Source organism: Canis lupus, chromosome 10 (genome assembly GCF_011100685.1).
Source record: "Canis lupus familiaris isolate Mischka breed German Shepherd chromosome 10, alternate assembly UU_Cfam_GSD_1.0, whole genome shotgun sequence".
Lineage (NCBI taxonomy): Eukaryota > Metazoa > Chordata > Mammalia > Carnivora > Canidae > Canis > Canis lupus.
Window position 1 is genome coordinate 16,543,431 of NC_049231.1, and position 23,322 is coordinate 16,566,752.

Genomic DNA, 23,322 nt, shown 5'->3' on the forward strand with positions numbered 1-23,322 from the left:
ATATACCACATTTGTTTATCCACTAATCAGCTGATGGACATTTAGTTTGTTTCATTTTGAGGCTGCTATGAACAATGCTGTTATGAACATTCATGTATAAATTTTTGTTTGAATCATAGAATATTTAGATGTGCTTTTTAATATTTAAAATAGCTTGTGATGATATTAAAAGGGCATAAAAAATTGGAGGAATGATCATATAGATTATTTTCTGAGCCAGCAATATCACATTAGCAGTAGAAATATAAATTAATCATATTTTATTTGAAATGCATTTGTATGTCTAATACCTGGAAATACTAATACTATACACAAATATATATATATATATATATATGCATATATATAATGCTTTCTGAACCATTTCATAATAATTTAAACATAAATTAAACATTGTGCCTCATTATCTATCTCAGAGCCTATTTCCTAATAAGATCATTATGTTATATAACCAAAATATATTGATCAAAATCAGAAAGTCTGACATTGATATATTATCTAATCCATAGTACATATTAAAATTTTATAATTTTTTTCAAGTGATGTCTCTTATACCATTGTATTCCCTCTAGATCCAGCATAATGCAGGATTATATATTGCATTTAGTTCTCTCATTTCTATTTAGCTCTGTTAATCTAGAACAGCTCCTCAGCCTATATTTCACTTTATTGTCCTCATATTTTCAAAGAAGACATGTTACTCAAGCTCATCTGATTTTTCTTCAAGGTTAAACTGGTATTTGGGGGGCAGCCCCGGTGGTCCAGCGGTTTAGCGCAGACTTCAGCCCGAGGTGTGATCTTGGAGACCTGGGATCGAGTCCCACATCAGGCTCCCTGCATGGAGTCCGCATCTCCCTCTGCCTGTGTCTCTGACTCTTTCTCTCTATGTGAATGTCATGAATAAATAAATGAAATCTTAAAAAAGATTTTAGGGTATTTGGGTGGCTTTTTTTTTTGGCAAGAATAAAACAGAAGTGATGATATAGATCCTTCTTGGTCCACATTTTCAAGAGCCATATAATGCTGATTTTCCCAGGGGTGGCGATAATTGAACACCTGGCTAAGGTGGCCTTCCAAACCTTGCTAGACTGCAAAGTTACTATTTTCTTCATGTAATACTAAGAAGTTTCTTAGGAGATATTTTGAGATGGTGTAAATATCCTGTTACTTATGAAACTTTCACCACATCTTCTTTATCCATTCATCTGTCGATGAACACCAGGGCTCTTTCCACATTTCCACCTATTGTGGCTATTGTGGCTGCTAAAACATTGGGGTGCAGGTGTCCTGGTGTTTCACTGCATCTGTAGCAGTGCAATAGCTGGGTCATAGGACAGTTCTATTTTTAACTCTTTGAGGAACCTCCACACAGTTTTGCAGAGTAGCTGCACCAGTCCACATTCCCACCAACAGGGCAAGAGGGTTCCCCTTTCTCCACATCCTCTCCAAAATTTGTTATTTCCTGTCTTGTTAATTGTCACCATTCTCACTGGTGTGAGGTGGTATCTCATTGCAGTTTTGATTTGTATTTCCCTGATGGAAAGTGACACGGAGCATTTTCTCATGTGCCTGTGGCCATGTCTATGTCTTCCTCTGTGAAATTTCTGTTCATGTATTTTGCCCATTTCATGATTGAATTGTTTATTTATTTGCTTTTGAGTTTAATAAGTTTTTATAGATTGTGGATACTAGCTCTTTATTCAATAGGTCATTTGCAAATGTCTTCTCCCATTCTGTAGGTTGTCTTTTAGTTTTGTTGACTGTTTTTTTGCTGTGCAGAAGCTTTTTATTTCGTTGAGGTCCCAATACTTCTATTATTTATTATTTATTATTAAATACCCTAAAATTTTTTTAAGATTTCATTTATTTATTCATAACATTCACATAGAGAAAAAGAAGCAAAAATCTTACAATTTTTGCTTTGTTTTCCTTGCCTTCATGGATGTATCTTGGAAGTTGCTGTGGCCAAGTAAAAACAGGGTGTTGCCTGTGTTCTCCTCTAGGATTCTAATGATTCTTTTCTCACATTTAGATCTTTCATCCATTTTGAGTTTATATCTGGTGTAAGAGAATGGTCCAGTTTAATTCTTCTGCATGAGGCTGTCCAATTATCCCAGCACCATTTATTGAAGAGACTGTTCTTTTTCCAATGGATTAGCCTTCCCTGCTTTGTCGAATATTAGTTGACCATAGAGTAGAGGGTCCATTTCTGGATTCTCTATTCTGTTTCATTGATCTATGTGTCTGTTTTTGTGCCAGTACCACACTGTCTTGATGAGCACAGCTTTGTAGTACAACCTGAAATCTGGCGTTGTGATGCCCCAGGCTCTGGTTTCTTTTTCAATATTCCCCTGGCTTTCAGGGTCTTTTCTGATTCCACACAAATCTTAAGATGATTTGTTCCAACTCTCTGAAGAAAGTCCATGGCATTTTGATAGGGATTGCATTAAACGTGTAAATTGCCCTGCGTAACATTGATATTTTCACTATATTAATTCTTCCAATCCATGAGCATGGAATATTTTTCCATATCTTTGTGTCTTCCTCAATTTCTTTTAGAAGTGTTCTGTAGTTTTTAGAGTATAGATCCTTTACCTCTTTGGTTAGGCTTATCCCTAGGGATTTTATGCTTTTGGGTGCAATTGTAAATGAGATGGACTCCTTAATTTCTCTTTCTTCAGTCTCACTGTTAGTGTACAGAAATGCCACTGACTTCTGGGAATTGATTTTGTATCCTGCCACACTGCCAAATTGCTGTATGAGTTCTAGCAATCTTGGGGTGGAGGCCTTTGGGTTTTCTATGTACAGAATCATGTCATCTACGAAGAGGGAGAGTTTGGCTTCTTCTTTGCTGATTTGAATGCCTTCTATTTCTTTTCGTTGCCTGATTGCTGAGGCGAGCACTTATAGGAATATGTTGAATAGCAATGGTGAGAGTGGACATCCCTGTCGTGTTCCTGATCTGAGGGGAAAGGCTCTCAGTGTTTCCCCATTGAGAATGATATTTGCTGTGGGCTTTTCACAGATGGTTTTTAAGATGTTGAGGAATGTTCCCTGTATCTCTTCATTCTGAGGAGTTTTGATCAGGAATGGATGCTGTATTTTGGTAAATGCTTTCTCTGCATCTATTGAGAGGATCATATGATTTTCCTTTTTTCTCTTGTTGATGGGATCTATCATGTTGATTGCCTTATTAGTGTTGAACCAGCCTTGCATCCCGGGGATAAATCCCACTTGGTCATGGTGAATAATCTTCTTAGTGTACTGTTGGCTCCAGTTGGCTAGAATCTTGCTGAGAATTTTTGCATCTGTTTTCCTCAGGGATATTGGTCTAGAATTCTCCTTTTTGGTGGGGTCTTTGTCTGTTTTCCAAATGTGATGCTGGCCTCATAAAACAAGTTTGGAAGTATTCTGTCCTTTTCTATCTTTCAGAACAGCTTTAGTAGAATAGGTACGGTTTCTTCTTAAAACGTTTGATACAATTCCCCTGGGAGCCATCTGGCCCCAGACTTTAGTGTCCTGGGAGGTTTTTGATTACTGTTTCAATATCCTCCGTGGTTATTGGCCTATTCAGGTTTTCTATTTCTTCCTGTTCCGGTATTGGTAATTTGGGATTCCCAAGAAATTCATCTGTTTCTTCTGGGTTGCCTAATTTGCTGGTATATGGATGCTCCAATACGTTTTTATCTTTTTAAAATTTTTTTATTTTATAAATTTATTTTTTATTGGTGTTCAATTTGCCAACATATAGAATAATACCCAGTGCTCATCCCATCAAGAGCCCCCTTCAGTGCCTATCAGCCAGTCGCCCCCCACCCCCCACCCACCTCCTTTTCCACCACCCCTAGTTTGTTTCCCAGAGTTAGGAGCCTCTCATGTTCTGTCTCCCTTTCTGATATTTCCCACTCATCTTTTCTCCTTTCCCCTTTATTCCCTTTCACTATCCTTTATATTCCCCAAATAAATGAGACCATACAATGTTTGTCCTTCTCCGATTGACTTACTTCACTCAGCATAATACCCTCCAGTTCCATCCATGTTGAAGCAAATGGTGGGTATTTGTCGTTTCTAATGGCTGAGTAATATTCCATTGTATACATACACCACATCTTCTTTATCCATTCATCTTTCGATGGACACCGACATGCTCCTTCCAGTTTGGCTATTGTGGACATTGCTGCTAGAAACATCGGAGTGCAGGTGTCCCAGCATTTCATTGCATCTGTATCTCTGGGGTAAATCCCCAGCAGTGCAATTGCTAGGTCGTAGGGCAGATCTATTTTTAACTCTTTGAGGAACCTCCACAGTTTTCCAGAGTGGCTGCACCAGTTCACATTCCCACCAACAGTGTAAGAGGGTTCTCCTTTCTCCACATTTGTGGTTTCCAGCCTTGTTAGTTTTCCCCATTCTCACTGGTGGGAAGTGGTATCTCATTGTGGTTTTGATTTGTATTTCCTTGATGGTAAGTGATGCGGAGCTTTCGTCATGTGCTGTTGGCCATGTCTAGGTCTTCCTCTGTGAGATTTATGTTCATGTCTTTTTTTTTTAATTTTTATTTATTTATGATAGTCACAGAGAGAGAGAGAGAGAGAGAGAGAGGCAGAGACATAGGCAGAGGGAGAAGCAGGCTCCATGCACTGAGAGCCCGACATGGGATTCGATCCCGGATCTCCAAGATCGCGCCCTGGGCCAAAGGCAGGCGCCAAACCGCTGCGCCACCCAGGGATCCCTATGTTCATGTCTTTTGCCCATTTCATGATTGGATTGTTTCTTTGCTGTTGAGTTTCATAATTTCTTTATAGATCTTGGATACTAGTCCTTTATCTGATACATCATTTGCAAATATCTTCTCCCATTCTGTAGGTTGTCTTTTAGTTTTATCGACTGTTTCTTTTGCTGTGCAAAAGCTTCTTATCTTGATGAAGTCCCAATAGTTCATTTTTGCTTTTGTTTCTCTTTCCTTCATGGATGTATCTTGTAAGAAGTTACCGTGGCCAAGTTCAACAGGGTGTTGCCTGTGTTCTCCTCTAGGATTTTTGATGGAATCTTGTCTCACATTAAGATCTTTCATCCATTTTGAGTTTGTATTTGTGTATGGTGTAAGACAATGGTCTAGGAACCACTTTTATTCAAAAACAATAATAGGAAAGTAATTTTATGGTCATAAATAAAGCATAAAGTGCCAGTAAACTTTTGAAAAAATTGTTGTATAGCATTAGCAATCAGTAAAATGTGAATTAAAGTGAACAAAGAAACAAAATATTATTTGGATCATCATATTGTCAAAGACTTAATACATTAACAATGCATCTTGTGTTATTAATGAGTATTCCAATCTCCAAGGATACTGTCCCAATTCCTAGATGCTTTAGTTAACTTCAGTTTTGTTTTATATTTCTATTTTATTTACATTTTACATTCATTAGTGACTTTGAAATAGGGTCACTAAGGACCCTTTTTTTGTAACTTAGTTGATCTTGCCTATTTAACAGGTTGGCTGTTAAACAGCTGGTAAAGCATCCTCAATCATATCTTGGTAAAACTTTTTGGAAATCCCCTCATGCTAAAATTGTTTGGTAGATCATCAGCTTTTCAAAATCAAAAAGAATTTTTGGTTTTCCTTTGCCTGTTTATTAGTCTTTCCTTCTATATAGCTAATCAGATTATGCGGAAATACTTCGTTTTTAAATTCAGACAGATATTCTAATTCATGATAAATGTTAGATGGAGGGATATAAGAATTAATATAGCTTGTGTTTGCATTTCTACTGCTACCTTTGTGTGAAAATTAAGTCAGAATGCATGACTATATTATATCCATGTCACTATCGATAATCTTATTTAAGTGTGAGTTCCACTAAGGATCTGTATGGATAAAAAAACACTGGATCCCAAATGAGAGAACAAAGTGTAAGTATATTCATATTTCTCAAATCAATTTTTTGTTATGAAATTTGAAAAAATGATTAAAATATTTCCTGTCACTTTCCTAAGTGCATGCATCTAAACATCTATCTATCTATCTATCTATCTATCTATCTATCTATCATCTATTATTTATCATCTATCATCTATCTATCTACATTTATATGTAAACACACATTTGTATGTGTTGTGTGTATTTTTTAACGTAGGTAGTTCATAAGGATATGAGAAATTAATTTCATTTCTAAAATGTCATTTCTTTTTCAAGAATATTAATCACGGAAGCAACTGAAGAAGTTTCTAAGCTTGCTTTATGAATTGATTACATATGTTAGCAACAAAATGGTTAGATTTGATAGATAGATGATGCAATATTTATTGCCCTAGCTGCCAACATATGCACGTACACACACTCATTCACATACACAATCTCAGTTGTACAATTACATCTTTTCAACTTAAAACTTGGTTAACATTTCATCCAAGAAAATCTTTTTCTTAAACAAATACTTTTTACTGTCTAGGCATAGTAAACAAAAATTAGTAAGTTACATCTGCAGTATAATTAGTTTGTCAGGATGTTTCTGAGGCATGTTTCTGAAGTAAGTAACTAGAAGGACAGAGGGTGGTTTTGCATAGGGATAATACCCAGGATCAGCAAGGACTTTTGCTAGAGATTACAATAGGGAATGAAGGGAAGATGACTATAAGAAAGAAAGGAAGGTGAGCCCTGGGTAACAATGCTGTTTCATATGTGAGCTACTGCAGATATTTCAAGTGTGCATCTGCAGGACATTTAGACAGTTTTTTGCCCATGAGCATATTTCAATGTTTGCCCTCTCTGATAGTGTCTAGAAATTCAGAATGCTACTTTTTGTTGTATAGGTCCTATCTGAGACTATTCTGTCAAATAAGGAACCCAGGAGGAAGCTTTGGTTGAAACTAGCCATCTAATAGCACACCTTCCAATAGAAATGCTAATTCCAGTCTACCTGGACTACAGTCTAAGAAGTTTGCCCTATACTGTCAGTAAAATCGAAGAATGTCTCCACATAACTAAGGGACTTTCTAGTAACAGGTTCAGGTAAATACAACACAATAGAAAATTATCACAAGCTCATAATCTAGAACCTTTTAAAGACTTCATTATCTTATATTTTTTATGATATCTATTTTTTTATGTAGCCTATATTAGAATTTAAATGAAAAGTCCTATGGAGCTGTGACCAGTTGAGCTGACTAAATGCCCAGTCTAAGAGACTATATTCTAATACTCAAAAATTAAGGCACTGAAAGATCAAGGGAAGATGATACTAATTCTTATATTGACCTTTAACACTAGTATAGTATATTCTATAGGAACCATAGGAATTAAAGGACTTCCATTAAGTAGAATTTTGAAATAGAAGTAAAGAATATATTCTGGTCTTTGTAAATATCTATGTGTTTATTAATATACTGAGAAGCCACTATGTTACAGGAAATGTGATAAGATCTGAGTCTACTACTGAAAATAAGATTGGCCCTGATCCCAAGGTTATCACAGTCTAAGCGGGTGACACATAGAAAATAAGCAATCTCTACACCAAATTGCTCTGATGTAAGGATGATGGATATACGAACACAGTGGAGTTGTAACTAGCCTAGTCTGCAGGAATTGAGATGGTATCTCAGAACTTATTCTGGATGCAATGAGGAAAATGTAATAAAATGATCAAAACAAGAGACAGGAAGTCCAGTTAAAATATGAAGGTTTCGGGGATCCCTAGGTGGCTCAGTAGTTAAGCACCTGCCTTCGGCCCAGGGCGTGATTTTGGAGTCCCGGGATCGAATCCCACATCAGGCTCCCTGCATGGAGCCTGCTCCTCCCTCTGCCTATATCTCTGCCTCTGTCTCTCATGAATAAATAAAATCTTAAAAAAAAGAATATGAAGGTTTCATATTGAGTATGAGATCAAAGTGATCTGAAGTAGGGTAGAAGAAGATGGAATGGAAAAGATAGACCTTTTAATAACATATTAGAGATGTATTTTTTCAGACAAACTAGATTTTATTTTTTATATATATTTTTAATTTATTTTTTATTGGTGCTCAATTTGCCAACATATAGAATAACACCCAGTGCTCTTGCCATCAAGTGCCCCCACTCAGTGCCCGTCAGCCAGTCACCCTACCCCCCACCCACCTCCCTTTCTACCACCCCTAGTTCGTTTCCCAGAGTTAGGAGTCTAGTCTAAATAGATTGGTCTTTTCCAGATGTGGGAAGCTGGGTGGAAGGGGGCCTTCTAAAACAAGAGTAATGATAATGAAATAAGCAAGAGTAATAATAGTAGATTAGTGGATAAAGATGCCAGATTTCAGTAGCCTGAGTAATGAATGAAGGGGTAGAGAAGTGAAGAAATGAAAAATATATATATTGACTAGGAGAATTCATCTAAATGGCATGGCCTTGAAATTCAGTTACTGGACGTTAACGTGAGCTTTGCTAAAGAATACAACTTGTGCCAAGTATTGCCTCATATTGTAATAGAATGAATGTATGTAAAGGGGGTTTGGTGGATCACAGAGAAGTGCAGAAATAAGGAACTATTTATAGAATACTATAAAGTGTCATATGAAATCGGATTAGGATTCACCTTACTTTTTTAAGTTGTTAAATTTTGCAACAGTTTATTATAGAAAAATGAATAAACTTTAAGGACACAGTTCTATATATAGAAGGAACATGAACTGTATCATCTAAGCCATATCTCTACTTAGACCAGGCCTGTACCCACATAATCCTCCCTGAAGAGAGAGACACTATCCTGATTTCTAACTCGATTAATTTTGCTTAACTTTGAAATTTGTGTAAATGAAATTGTATTCTACACATTCTTTTGTGTGTTGCTTCTTCACTCAAAATTATGTTTGGGAGAACTTTTTATACTATTGAATGTAACAATATTATTTTTATCTTCATTGTTATGTGCTTCCATTTTATGAATATATCACAATTTAAAAACTGATTCTATCACTGATGGGCATTTTGGTTATTGGGTTATTGGGAATGATGAGGCTAAACTCTCTTAAACATGCATTTTGTGTACATATGTACACATTTTGATTGGGTAAAGACCTAGGATTATAATTTCCTGCATCATATATATCTGGACATCAGTTTAAAAAATATATTCAAAAAGTTTTCATAGTGTTTATAGGAATGTACACCCTAATATTCAAGAAACTTGATATGGCCCATCTATTTAATATTCATTATTCTCATGATTGTGCAGTAGTTGTGAATTTAATTTTCTTTTCCCTAAATACTAGAAAGTTCACATTTCATATGTTCACCAGCCTTTAGATATGCTCTTTAGTGAAGAAATTAGCCTAATTGTTATTAGATTAGATTTTTCTTTTCTTATTGAGTTGTAGCAAATTTTATAAATTTTGACTATAGCCCTTGACAATTATTGCAAATATCTTCTCACACTCCATGATTTGTCTTGTTTAAATCATTTTTAAGGTGCTTAGGTGGCTCAGTCAGTTAAGCATCTGACTCTTGATCTCAGTTCAGATCTTGATCTCAGGGTGGTGAGATCAAGCCCCATGTTGGGTCTCCATGCTGGATATGCAGCCTACTTTAAAAATCATTTTTATTAAAATATAACTGACACACAATAAAGTGCACTTACTTTTTAAAAATGCACTTATTTTAAGTGTAGCATTCCACCAAGTCTTGACAAATGTACAACATCTTTACAACTACTAATGCAATCAAGATATATAAATTTCTATCACTTCTAAATGTTTGACTGTGTTCTTTCCCAGTTAATCCTTCATAATAGATTTGGTTTGTCTTTTCTAATTAAACTAAATCTTATAGTATTTTCCCTTTAATACATACATATTTTTTCCTCTGGCATACTACTTTGAGATTTATCCACATTATCACACACATGAAGTCTTTATTCTTTTACTGCTATGTAGCCCTCCATGTATAAATATGCCACTTTTTGAATTATTTCTCACAGGGATCCCTGGGTGGCTCAGTGGTTTAGCTCCTGCTTTTGGTCCAGGGCGTGATCCTAGGGTCCTGGGATCGAGTCTTGCATCAGGTACCCTGCATGGAGCCTGCTTCTCCCCCTGCCTGTGTCTCTCATGAATAAATAAAATCTTTAAAAGATAAAGTACTTCTCAATGATTACTTATATTACATTCCTCTTTTTATTATTATGAATAAAATTGCAATTATCAAGTCTTTCTAAGGATATTTTTTTTCCTCTTAGGTAAATTCTTAGGGATGGATTTGCCATGTTACATAATGGATACATTTCTAAGTTTTTAAGAAATTGCAAAACTATATTCCACACTGGTTTTACTACTTTCTATTTCCACCAGTGATAAGAAAATTTCAACTGCTTCCTGTTTTTCCCACCCTTGCTATTGTTAATACGTTTCATTTTTATTATTGGAACAAATGTTTAGTAATGTATTATTATCATTTAATTTTTATTTCCTTAATCACTAATGATGTTGAGCTTCTTTTCATGTGCACATTTGATATTCATGCCTCTTCCTATGTGCAGTATATGTTCAAATCTTTGACTAGTTTCATTGGGCTGTTTTCTTTTTATTGGTAAACTGTGTATTTGAGTACATGTGTACACTCTTACATACATGTTCCTTTGTATCCATCATATTATATACACAGCATAGGTTAAGTAAGATGTATTTCATATATATAAAATGAAATATGTCCATAATATATATGTGCATATATACGCTGTGTAGACATATATCTGTACACTAAATACATGACCTTTGTAAATACATGTTTTATAAATATCTTCTCCTAGTATTGGGCCTTTCTTTTCATTTTTTTAAACAGCTCTTTTTTTAAAGTTTATTTATTTGTGTAATCTCTACACTCCGTGTGGACTTGAACTCAACCCTAAAATCAAATGTCTCATAGTTCTTCTGACTGAGTCAGACTGGCACCTCCTTTTCACTTTTTTAAAAAAGATTTCATTTATTTATTCATGAGAGACGCAGAGAGGCAGAGACATAGGCAGAGGGAGAAGCAGGCTCCAAGCAGGAAGCCCGACATGGGACTCGATCCCAGGTCTCCAGGATCAGGCCTTGGACTGAAGGCAGCGCTAAACCGCTGAGCCACCAAGGCTGCCCTCCTTTTCAATTTTAACAGTATTTTTGAAAAGCAGTTTTTTTTAGGTCTATGCTCTATTTTATTTTCCATTTGTGTTCATTTTTATCCATATGTATGTATTATTGTAGCAGCACCATTGTGATAAGACATTATTTTTCCTTCAATATGCCTGATTTTATTCTATTTCAGTACACATTGTTATATCCCAATAAGTTATGTGTTTAAACATATCTCCATGTCAGTTTTTTACACTTTCCATTGTATTGCTATACTATTATAATTTGTTCAATTTATGCACAAGTATTTAATGTTTAAATGAAGCTGTAATTTTTTTTGTAATTTTTAAAAAATTTTCAAGTTCAAATGCTCATGGTTATACACAAATAAAATTTTTTATATATATTGACACTCTATCTCATGCTTTTGTTAAACTCACTTATTTATTCAAAGTTTATCTTGTAGATCATTCAGGATTCCTTATCCCCCCAATCCTGCTATCAAAAGAAGATGATTAAACTCCTATATTGCTAATGAAAATGTCATTATTTTTTCTCACCTTATTTTACTGGCTAGGAATTCCAGCACATGGTTAAACATGAACTATAAGTACCCATCTTTGCATAGTTCATAATTTTAGAGGAAAGCTTTCAGGCTTTTCCCCTCATATTTTATATTAGCAGAAGTTTTGGTTTGTTTGTTCTTTTATATAGCTAAGTATCCTTTATCACATGGAGACAGTTTTCTCTGCTTCTACTTTACTGAGAAAAAATTTTAAGCATAAAGAAGTGTTGAATTTTGGCAAATATTTTTTCCTGAAACTATTCAGAAGAAACATGGATTCTCCCTTTTTCTGTTATTGTGGAGAATAAGTTGATTTCAAATATTGAACCAACATTGAATTCCTGGGGTAAATGTTGCCTTCTCCTAATGTGTTATGCTTATATTGCTATTGAGCATAATGAGTTTGATTGGCTATTGTTTCTTTGAAATTTTCTATCTATGTTTATAGAAGATATAGTTCAATAGTTTTTCTTTTTTATAGTATCCTTGGTTTTGATATCAAGGTTACACTCACCATATAAAAGGAGAGGGAGAGGGTGGTTAATATCGCCTGTTTTCTGAGGAAATTTATATATTGATTTGTTTTGTCATGTAGTCTTAATGATGGTTTCTTAAAAATAAGTCTTAATACCCAAGAGTGAAAACCCCCATCATTCTTTATGTTCTTCAGATGTGATCTCCTATTTCGGCCCTTGCATTCTATCTAAATCTTACAGGAGTCTTTTAAATCCTCAAAAAATAAGGTTGGATACATTCCCTACTCTTATTTTCTCAAAGACATTAGATAGAATTCATAATATTTCATGTTTAAATCTCTAGTCCTAGAAGTTTTACTTTAGAATGTTTTTAACTACAAATTCTATTTCTTTACTAGTTGTAGGATTGTTTCAGGTTATGTATTTCATTTTGGATGTGTTTTTATAGTTTGCTGACTTTGAAATATTCATCTGTTTCATTTAAGCTCTCTAAAATATTTGTGTTAATGGTTTGCAGTATCCTCTAATATCCTTTTAATATCTGAGATCTGGGATGATAGGTTTCATTTCTGATTTTTCTAGGAAGTGTGTTTTCCTCCTCTCACTGTTTTATTTTGTTGGTTTGCTTGTCAGTCTGGTTAGAAGTTCATCAATATTATTAATCTCTAAAGAACCAGCTTTTAGGGGAGCCTGGGTGGCTCAGCAGTTGAGCATCAGCCTTGGTCTTTAAAAACAAAACAAAAACAGCTTTTGGTTAGATTAATTTTCTCTATTGTATTTTTGTTTCTAATTTTGTTGATTTCTAGTCTTATCTCTATCTTTGCTTCCGTCTCATTCTTTGGGTATTTTTTTTACTCTTTTTTCAGCTTTTTGTTATTGTTGTCAAGGATTTTATATTTGGTTTGAAACTTTTTCTTTTGTAATATAAACATTTAACATTATAATTTTTCCACTCATTCCTAGGTTTAGCTTCATTCCACATATTTTTCATTTATTTCAATATGTTATTTTATTTCCTTTGAGTCTTAGTGGTTGACTCATAAATTATTTTTTTTTATTTATTTATTTTTATTTTTATTTTTATTTTTATTTTTTTTATATTTTATTGGTGTTCAATTTACTAACATACAGAATAACACCCAGTGCCCGTCACCCATTCACTCCCACCCCCCGCCCTCCTCCCCTTCTACCACCCCTAGTTCGTTTCCCAGAGTTAGCAGTCTTTACCTTCTGTCTCCCTTTCTGATATTTCCCACACATTTCTTCTCCCTTCCCTTATTTTCCCTTTCACTATTATTTATATTCCCCAAATGAATGAGAACATATAATGTTTGTCCTTCTCCGACTGACTTACTTCACTCAGCATAATACCCTCCAGTTCCATCCACGTTGAAGCAAATGGTGGGTATTTGTCATTTCTAATAGCTGAGTACTATTCCATTGTATACATAAACCACATCTTCTTTATCCATTCATCTTTCGTTGGACACCGAGTCTCCTTCCACAGTTTGGCTATCGTGGCCATTGCTGCTATAAACATCGGGGTGCAGGTGTCCCGGCGTTTCATTGCATTTGTATCTTTGGGGTAAATCCCCAACAGTGCAATTGCTGGGTCGTAGGGCAGGTATATTTTTAACTGTTTGAGGAACCTCCACACAGTTTTCCAGAGTGGCTGCACCAGTTCACATTCCCACCAACAGTGTAAGAGGGTTCCCTTTTCTCCGCATCCTCTCCAACATTTGTAGTTTCCTGCCTTGTTAATTTTCCCCATTCTCACTGGTGTGAGGTGGTATCTCATTGTAGTTTTGATTTGTATTTCCCTGATGGCAAGTGATGCAGAGCATTTTCTCATATGCATGTTGGCCATGTCTATGTCTTCCTCTGTGAGATTTCTGTTCATGTCTTTTGCCCATTTCATGATTGGATTGTTTGTTTCTTTGGTGTTGAGTTTAATAAGTTCTTTATAGATCTTGGAAACTAGCCCTTTATCTGATATGTCATTTGCAAATATCTTCTCCCATTCTGTAGGTTGTCTTTGAGTTTTGTTGACTGTATCCTTTGCTGTGCAAAAGCTTCTTATCTTGATGAAGTCCCAATAGTTCATTTTTGCTTTTGTTTCTTTTGCCTTCGTGGATGTATCTTGCAAGAAGTTACTATGGCCGAGTTCAAAAAGGGTGTTGCCTGTGTTCTTCTCTAGGATTTTGATGGAATCTTGTCTCACATTTAGATCTTTCATCCATTTTGAGTTTATCTTTGTGTATGGTGCAAGAGAGTGGTCTAGTTTCATTCTTCTGCATGTGGATGTCCAATTTTCCCAGCACCATTTATTGAAGAGACTGTCTTTCTTCCAATGGATAGTCTTTCCTCCTTTATCGAATATTAGTTGCCCATAAAGTTCAGGGTCCACTTCTGGATTCTCTATTCTGTTCCACTGATCTATGTGTCTGTTTTGTGCCAGTACCACACTGTCTTGATGACCACAGCTTTGTAGTACAACCTGAAATCTGGCATTGTGATGCCCCCAGATATGGTTTTCTTTTTTAAAATTCCCCTGGCTATTCGGGGTCTTTTCTGATTCCACACAAATCTTAAAATAATTTGTTCTAACTCTCTGAAGAAAGTCCATGGTATTTTGATAGGGATTGCATTAAACGTGTATATTGCCCTGGGTAACATTGACATTTTTACAATATTAATTCTGCCAATCCATGAGCATGGAATATTTTTCCATCTCTTTGTGTCTTCCTCAATTTCTTTCAGAAGTGTTCTATAGTTTTGAGGGTATAGATCCTTTACATCTTTGGTGAGGTTTATTCCTAGGTATCTTATGCTTTTGGGTGCAATTGTAAATGGGATTGACTCCTTAATTTCTCTTTCTTCAGTCTCATTGTTAGTGTATAGAAATGCCACTGACTTCTGGGCATTGATTTTGTATCCTGCCACGCTACCGAATTGCTGTATGAGTTCTAGCAATCTTGGGGTGGAGACTTTTGGGTTTTCTATGTAGAGTATCATGTCATCGGCGAAGAGGGAGAGTTTGACTTCTTCTTTGCCAATTTGAATGCCTTTAATGTCTTTTTGTTGTCTGATTGCTGAGGCTAGGACTTCCAGTACTATGTTGAACAGCAGTGGTGAGAGTGGACATCCCTGTCTTGTTCCTGATCTTAGGGGAAAGGCTCCCAGTGCTTCCCCATTGAGAATGATATTTGCTGTGGGCTTTTCATAGATAGCTTTTAAGATGTCGAGGAATGTTCCCTCTATCCCTACACTCTGAAGAGTTTTGATCAGGAATGGATGCTGTATTTTGTCAAATGCTTTCTCTGCATCCAATGAGAGGATCATATGGTTCTTGGTTTTTCTCTTGCTGATATGATGAATCACATTGATTGTTTTACGGGTGTTGAACCAGCCTTGTGTCCCAGGGATAAATCCTACTTGGTCATGGTGAATAATTTTCTTAATGTACTGTTGGATCCTATTGGCCAGTATCTTGTTGAGAATTTTTGCATCCATGTTCATCAGGGATATTGGTCTGTAATTCTCCTTTTTGGCGGGGTCTTTGTCTGGCTTTGGAATTAAGGTGATGCTGGCTTCATAGAACGAATTTGGAAGTACTCCATCTCTTTCTATCTTTCCAAACAGCTTTAGGAGAATAGGTATGATTTCTTCTTTAAACGTTTGATAAAATTCTCCTGGGAAGTCATCTGGCCCTGGACTCTTGTGTCTTGGGAGGTTTTTGATGACTGCTTCAATTTCCTCCCTGGTTATTGGCCTGTTCAGGTTTTCTATTTCTTCCTGTTCCAGTTTTGGTAGTTTGTGGCTTTCCAGGAATGCGTCCATTTCTTCTAGATTGCCTAATTTATTGGCGTATAGCTGTTCATAATATGTTTTTAAAATCGTTTGTATTTCCTTGGTGTTGGTAGTGATCTCTCCTTTCTCATTCATGATTTTATTAATTTGAGTCTTCTCTCTCTTCTTTTTAATAAGGCTGGCTAATGATTTATCTATCTTATTAATTCTTTCAAAGAACCAACTCCTGGTTCTGTTGATCTGTTCCACAGTTCTTCTGGTCTCGATTTCGTTGAGTTCTGCTCGAATCTTTATTAACTCCCTTCTTCTCTTGGGTGTAGGATCTATTTGCTGTTTTTTCTCTAGCTCCTTTATGTGTAAGGTTAGCTTTTGTATTTGAGTTCTTTCCAGTTTTTGAATGGATGCTTGTATTGCGATGTATTTCCCCCTTAGGACTGCTTTTGCTGCATCCCAAAGATTTTGAACGGTTGTATCTTCATTCTCATTAGTTTCCATGAATCTTTTTAATTCTTCCTTAATTTCCTGGTTGACCCTTTTATCTTTTAGCAGGATGGTCCTTAACCTCCATGTGTTTGAGGTCCTTCCAAACTTCTTGTTGTGATTTAGTTCTAATTTCAAGGCATTATGGTCCGAGAATATGCAGGGGACAATCCCAATCTTTTGGTATCGGTTCAGACCTGATTTGTGACCCAATATGTGGTCTATTCTGGAGAAAGTTCCATGTGCGCTTGAGAAGAATGTGTATTCAGTTGAGTTTGGATGTAAAGTTCTGTAGATATCTGTGAAATCTATCTGGTCCAGTGTATCATTTAAAGCTCTTGTTTCTTTGGAGATGTTTTGCTTAGAAGACCTATCGAGTATAGAAAGAGCTAGATTGTAGTCGCCAAGTATAAGTGTATTATTATCTAAGTATTTCTTCACTTTGGTTAATAATTGATTTATATATTTGGCAGCTCCCACATTCGGAGCATATATATTGAGGATTGTTAAGTCCTCTTGTTGAATAGATCCTTTAAGTATGATATAGTGTCCCTCTTCATCTCTCACTACAGTCTTTGGGGTAAATTTTAGTTTATCTGATATAAGGATGGCTACCCCTGCTTTCTTTTGAGGACCATTCGAATGGTAAATGGTTCTCCAACCTTTTATTTTCAGGCTGTAGGTGTCCTTCTGTCTAAAATGAGTCTCTTGTAGACAGCAAATAGATGGGTCCTGCTTTTTTATCCAGTCTGAAACCCTGCGCCTTTTGATGGGGTCATTAAGCCCGTTCACATTCAGAGTTACTATTGAGAGATATGAGTTTAGTGTCATCATGATATCTATTCAGTCTTTGTTTTTGTGGACTGTTCCACTGAACTTCTTCTTAAAGGGGAATTTTAAGAGGCCCCCTTAAAATTTCTTGCAGAGCTGGTTTGGAGGTCACATATTCTTTTAGTTGCTGCCTGTCTTGGAAGCTCTTTATCTCTCCTTCCATTTTGAATGAGAGCCTTGCTGGATAAAGTATTCTTGGTTGCATGTTCTTCTCATTTAGGACCCTGAATATATCCTGCCAGCCCTTTCTGGCCTGCCAGGTCTCTGTGGAGAGGTCTGCTGTTACCCTAATACTCCTCCCCATAAAAGTCAGGGATTTCTTGTCTCTTGCTGCTTTAAGGATCTTCTCTTTATCTTTGGAATTTGCAAGCTTCACAATTAAATGTCGAGGTGTTGAACGGTTTTTATTGATTTTAGGGGGGGATCTCTCTATTTCCTGGATCTGAATGCCTGTTTCCCTTCCCAGATTAGGAAAGTTTTCAGCTAGAATTTGTTCAAATACATATTCTGGCCCTCTGTCCCTTTCGGTGCCCTAGGGAACCCCAATTAAACGTAGGTTTTTCTTCCTCAGGCTGTCGTTTATTTCCCTTAATCTATCTTCATGGTCTTTTAATTGTTTGTCTCTTTTTTCCTCAGTTTCCCTCTTTGCTATCAACTTGTCTTCTATGTCACTCACTCGTTCTTCCACCTCGTTAACCCTCGTCGTTAGGACTTCTAGTTTGGATTGCATCTCATTCAATTGATTTTTAATTTCTGCCTGATTAGCTCTAAATTCTGCAGTCATGAAGTCTCTTGAGTCCTTTATACTTTTTTCTAGAGCCACCAGTAGCTGTATAATAGTGCTTCTGAATTGGCTTTCTGACCTTGAATTGTAATCCAGATTTTGTAACTCTGTGGGAGAGAGGACTGTTTCTGATTCTTTCTTTTGAGGTGAGGTTTTCCTTCTAGTCATTTTGCTCAGTGCAGAGTGGCCAAAAGCAAGTTGTATTGGGAAAAAGAGAAAAAGAGAGGAGAGAAAGAAGGAAAGAAAAGAGAAAGAGAAAAAAAAAGGGAAGAAAAAGAGAAAAAAAAAAACGAAAAAAAGAAAAAAAAAAGGAAGAAAAAGAGAAAGAAAAAGAAAGGAGAAAAAAAAAGGGGGTGGGGGAAGGAAACAAATCAAAAAGCAAAACAAAACAAAAACAAAAACAAAAACAAAAACAAACAAACAAAAAAAGAACCACAGGGGAGTATCTTCTGATTCTGTGTTCTTTAAGTCCCTTGGCTTCTCCTGGAAGTTGTCAGACTAGCTGGTGTTCTGGGGGAGGGGCCTGTTGTGCTGATTTTCAGGTGTTAGCAGTTGGGGGAGCTGCTGTGCCCCTGCCTGGTGCAGGGCTCAGTGGGGGTTGTTTACCCCGTGAGGCCGCAGGAGGAACAGCCCCAGTGGCGGGGCAGCTCTGGAAACCTGTATTCAGCTCCGACAGGAACTCCGTCTGCAGGGCCTGGAGGCTCCGGGGCGGGGCCGCTGATCTGCTCAGCTGGGGCAGGAGCGTCCTTGCTGTCCTGGGCCCTCCCAGCCTCTGCCTGTCCCGGGGGAGGCGGGATCCTGGGCTGTGTCCCGGCGCCCTGTGCTCCGGAGCCTGCGCTGTTGGATTCGCGCTCCCGGGCCGCAGCCCCCTCCGCGGAGCCGCCGCCCGAGCCCCTCCGAGCTGCTCCTGGAACCGCGCAGCCCCCTCCGCACGGAGCCTCTTCCTCTGCCCGAGCCCCTCCGAGCTGCTCCTGGAACCGCGCAGCCCCCTCCGCACGGAGCCTCTTCCTCTGCCCGAGCCCCTCCGAGCTGCTCCTGGAACCGCGCAGCCCCCTCTGCACGGAGCCTCTTCCTCCACCCGAGCCCCTCCGAGCTGCTCCCGGGGCCGTGCAGCCCCCTCCGCGGAGCCGCCGCCCGAGCCCCTTCAGCTGCTCCGGGTCCCGCCGGGTCCCGCTGTGCGCTGCAGCCCTTAGGGAGCTCGGCGCACTCTCCTGGGCGCGCAGTTGCTGTTACGCTCCCCGGGAGCCCGAGGGCATCCCCGCCCTCCTGGGTCCTGCTCCACCTCCCCGCGAGCCCCTTTCCGCCCGGGAAGGTCGGTGCAGCTCCTGCGTCTCCGGGACGGGGCTCTCCTGTCCTGGGGACACTCGCCCCGGCCTCAGCCCGGCTCTTCGCGGGGCCCCTCCCCCTTGGAGGCCTTTGTTCCTTTATTTCTTTTTCCCCGTCTTCCTACCTTGATAGAAGCGCAAACTCTTCTCACTGTAGCATTCCAGCTGGTCTCTCTTTAAATCTCAGGCCGAATTCATAGATTTTCAGGATAATTTGAAGGTTTTCTAGGTAGTTTGGTGGAGACAGGTGATTTGGGGACCCTACTCTTCCGCCATCTTGCTCCTCCCTCTCATAAATTATTTATAAGTAACCTGTTTAATTTGTAAATATTTTCTTTCCATTTTTCTTTAGTTATTGATTTTTAGTTTGATTTCTTTGTGGTCAGAGAATATCTTCTATATGATTCCAGTTTGTTTAAACTCATTAATATTTGTTTTATTTTACCTCTCTTGTTAGGATACCGATTTTGCAGTCTTACATGTACACTTCAAATAATGTGCATTCTCTTGATGGGATGAGCACTGGGTGTTATTCTATATCTTGGCAAATTGAACACCGATAAAAATAAATTTATAAAAGAAAATAATGTGCATTCTGCCATTATTAGGCAGAGTGTTCTATAAACATCAATTATATATAATTGACATATAGTTTTTCTATACTTTTGTGGATTTTCAGTCAACTAGTTCCATCGATTAGTAAATCTCCAGCTATGATTTACAATTTACCTATTATTTCTTCTTTTATTTATGCCAGTTTATTCCTCTTATATTTTGGTGTACTGTTAAATACATAAATAATTAAGATCTTTAGTTGTTATCAGTGAATTGGATAATTTAACGGTATTTTGTATGTTTGTTAACTTTCTTTGGTGGTAATATTAACATATTTACTCCAACATTCTCTTTATTGTGGTTCACATGGTAGTCATTTTTTAATTGTTTGACTTATCTATGTCATTATATTTGAAGTGAAGTGTTTAAATACTGCATCTAGGTGGGAGGTTTTTTCAAAACACATTCTTATAATCCCTGTCTTTTAATCAGTGTGGTATGTTTTGATCATTTATACAATGTAATTATTTATGTTTGAACATCTGTTAATCATTTTGTTACTCAATTTTTGTTTGTTCTCATTGTTCTTTCTTTTGTTTCTCATTTTCTGCTTCAAAATTAATAGGCCCAATGTTTCATTTTAATTTATATAATGTACGTTTGACTATACCATTTCTTAAAAGTTTGTGTGTGACATGATATACCCAAGAAACATTTCACAGACCAGTTATAATCAATATTTTACTACTGGAGGTAGAATGCAGAAAATGTATTACTATATAAGACCCTTCACTCTTCCCTTTTTTATTGTGGTTATCATTTATATTAAGTTTACAGACGTGAGTAGCTCCATCAGATAATGCTATAATTTTTGGTGTCATCAATTTTATGGAAGGATTTGTATAGAACTGGTGTTTTTGTTTGTCTTGACTGTTTAGTAGAAACCTACAATTAAGCCATCTGCACCTGGAGTTCTCTTTATGGGATGTCTTACTACATATTTGTTTACTTTAATAGATATAGGACTATATATATTAGATATTTCATCTTGAATTATGTTTGGTATATTGTATCCTTCAAAGGATTAGTTCATTTCATTTAAGTTGCCAAATCTACTCTGCAGACATTTTCAAAATATTTCATTTTTATCTTCTTAATATCTGTATAATCTCTAATGATGTTATCACGCTCATTCCTGATAAAGCTTATCTTTTCTTCAGGTCAGTCTCACAGCAGTTTTATCAGTGTTATTTATCTTTTCTAAGAATCAGCTCTCAATTCCTTTGATCTTCTCTCTTGCTTTATTGTGTTCTGTTTCATTGATTTTTGCCTTATTGTTTCCTTTCTTCTGTTTAAATACTTTCTCTTTGACTTTTTTTCATGTAGATTGCCTAAGACATCATAGGTAACAATGAGAAATCACACAGCAATAACATTCATCTTGTTGGGACTTACAGAGGACCCACAGCTGCAAGTTCTTCTTTTTTATCTTCTTATTTCTCAGCTACGTGCTGAGCATTACTGGAAATTTGACCATTATCATTCTTACATTTATGGATTCTCATCTTAAAACACCTATGTATTTTTTTTCTCCACAATTTCTCCATCTTAGAAATCTCATTCACAACAGTATGCATTCCCAGATTCTTGTACAGTATAACAACTGGAGACAAAACTATTACGTTATAATGCTTGTGCTTGCCAAATATTTTTTATTGGGCTTTTTGGGGTCACAGAATTTTTTCTCCTGGCAGCCATGTCCTATGACCGCTATGTGGCCATCTGCAAACCCCTTCATTACATGACCATCATGAATAACAAAGTCTGTACCATCCTTGTCCACTGTTGCTGGATTTCTGTGCTGCTGATCATCATCACACCCCTTGGTATGGGCCTCCAGCTGGAATTCTGTGACTCCAATGCCACTGATCATTTTGGCTGTGATGCATCTCCTCTTTTTAAGATTTCATGCTCGGATACATGGGTTATAGAACAGATGGTTATAATCTGTGCAGTACTGACATTCATTATTACACTGAAGGTGTCATTCTTTCCTATATATATATCATCAGGACAATTCTAAGATTTTCTTCTGCTTCTCAAAGAAAAAAAGCTTTCTCCACCTGTTCTTCACACATGCTTGTTGTTTCCATTACATACGGCAGCTGTATTTTCATCTATATCAAGCCTTCTGCCAAAGAAGAGGTGAATATCAATAAAGGGGTATCCGTGCTCACTATATGTGTTGCTCCTTTGTTGAACCCTTTCATTTATACTTTGAGGAACAAGCAAGTGAAACGAGCTTTCAATGACACAATCAAAAAAATTGCATTTATCTTACACAAATAAGAGCACACTGAATTTAATTAGTTAATTAATGAATTAATTAACTTGATGGGGAGGCAGTGAGCATTGAAGGGGGCAGTAACAGAGGGAGAGAAAGAGCGAGAAGCAGACTCCCTGCTGTGTAAGAGTAAAAAAAAATTAAGATATGGGGGTAAAGTCTATCTACCACTGGCTTTAGTAAATAGTTTTATTGAAACATGTCCACTCTCACTCATCTGCCTATTGTCTATGGTGGCCTTTAATGGCAGAGTTGAGTAGCCTAACAGAGGCCTCATGGATCCAAATGCCAAAAATATTTACTGTCTAGCCTTTTACAGAAAGTTTGTCCACCTCTGGTATAGAATTTACTTTTCTATTTTAATGTTTTTGTAGCATTTGGAGAGAAACAAGAGAGACAGGTTGCTATACAGCTACATTGTCTTCATCTACCCAGACATCTCCAGAAAGTAACTTTTAAACCTGTTGGCCAGCCTGAGGAATTGAAGTAGTCCATCCCTCTACACTCTTCTCCTTTGTCTTTGAATGTACTTCAAAATAGACTTTGAAAGAATGAAAATTTGGGGAAGCTTGTATAGTCTGTACACTTAGATCTCACACTAACAACTCAAGTTAGAACCACATCAATGTTTTGTAACAAACAAGGAATTCACTTGTTTATATTTAATTTAATATACAAATAAAATTTAATAGGAATTTTGTTCAGCCCACCAATTCCTATAAATCTTGACTGTCACCTCAACTGCCCATGAAAAAATATTTACTCAAAATTACTAAGTTGTGTATGTTCAATTTAGAATCACCCACAGAAGTAGATTTCCTAGGGCTACTGAATTTGAAGTAAGGCTATCTGTGTGATTTGCTGATCATTTGGCTTAAGTATGTGCCATAAGTGTGAGGGTAAGTATCCAAATTCTTCATAGAGTTTGGAGAGTGCCTCTCAAGTGCTGTTTGGCTGAGTCATCCCAACTGTAGCTTGCCTTGTGACCATATAAAAGTAGTCTACCATTTTTAGCCAAAGCCATATTAACTGAAGAGACCATCCAAGATGACAATTATTTAGGCTATTTCTTCTTAAATACT

The 23,322-nt window shown here is 37.0% G+C and overlaps 2 pseudogenes; both read left to right on the forward strand.

Moving 5' to 3' along the window:
- Window positions 1-21,307: 21,307 nt before the first annotated feature.
- LOC119873748 lies at window positions 21,308-22,245 on the forward strand (annotated as a pseudogene).
- cOR6C32P (cOR6C32P olfactory receptor family 6 subfamily C pseudogene) lies at window positions 21,849-21,935 on the forward strand (annotated as a pseudogene).
- Window positions 22,246-23,322: the final 1,077 nt, after the last annotated feature.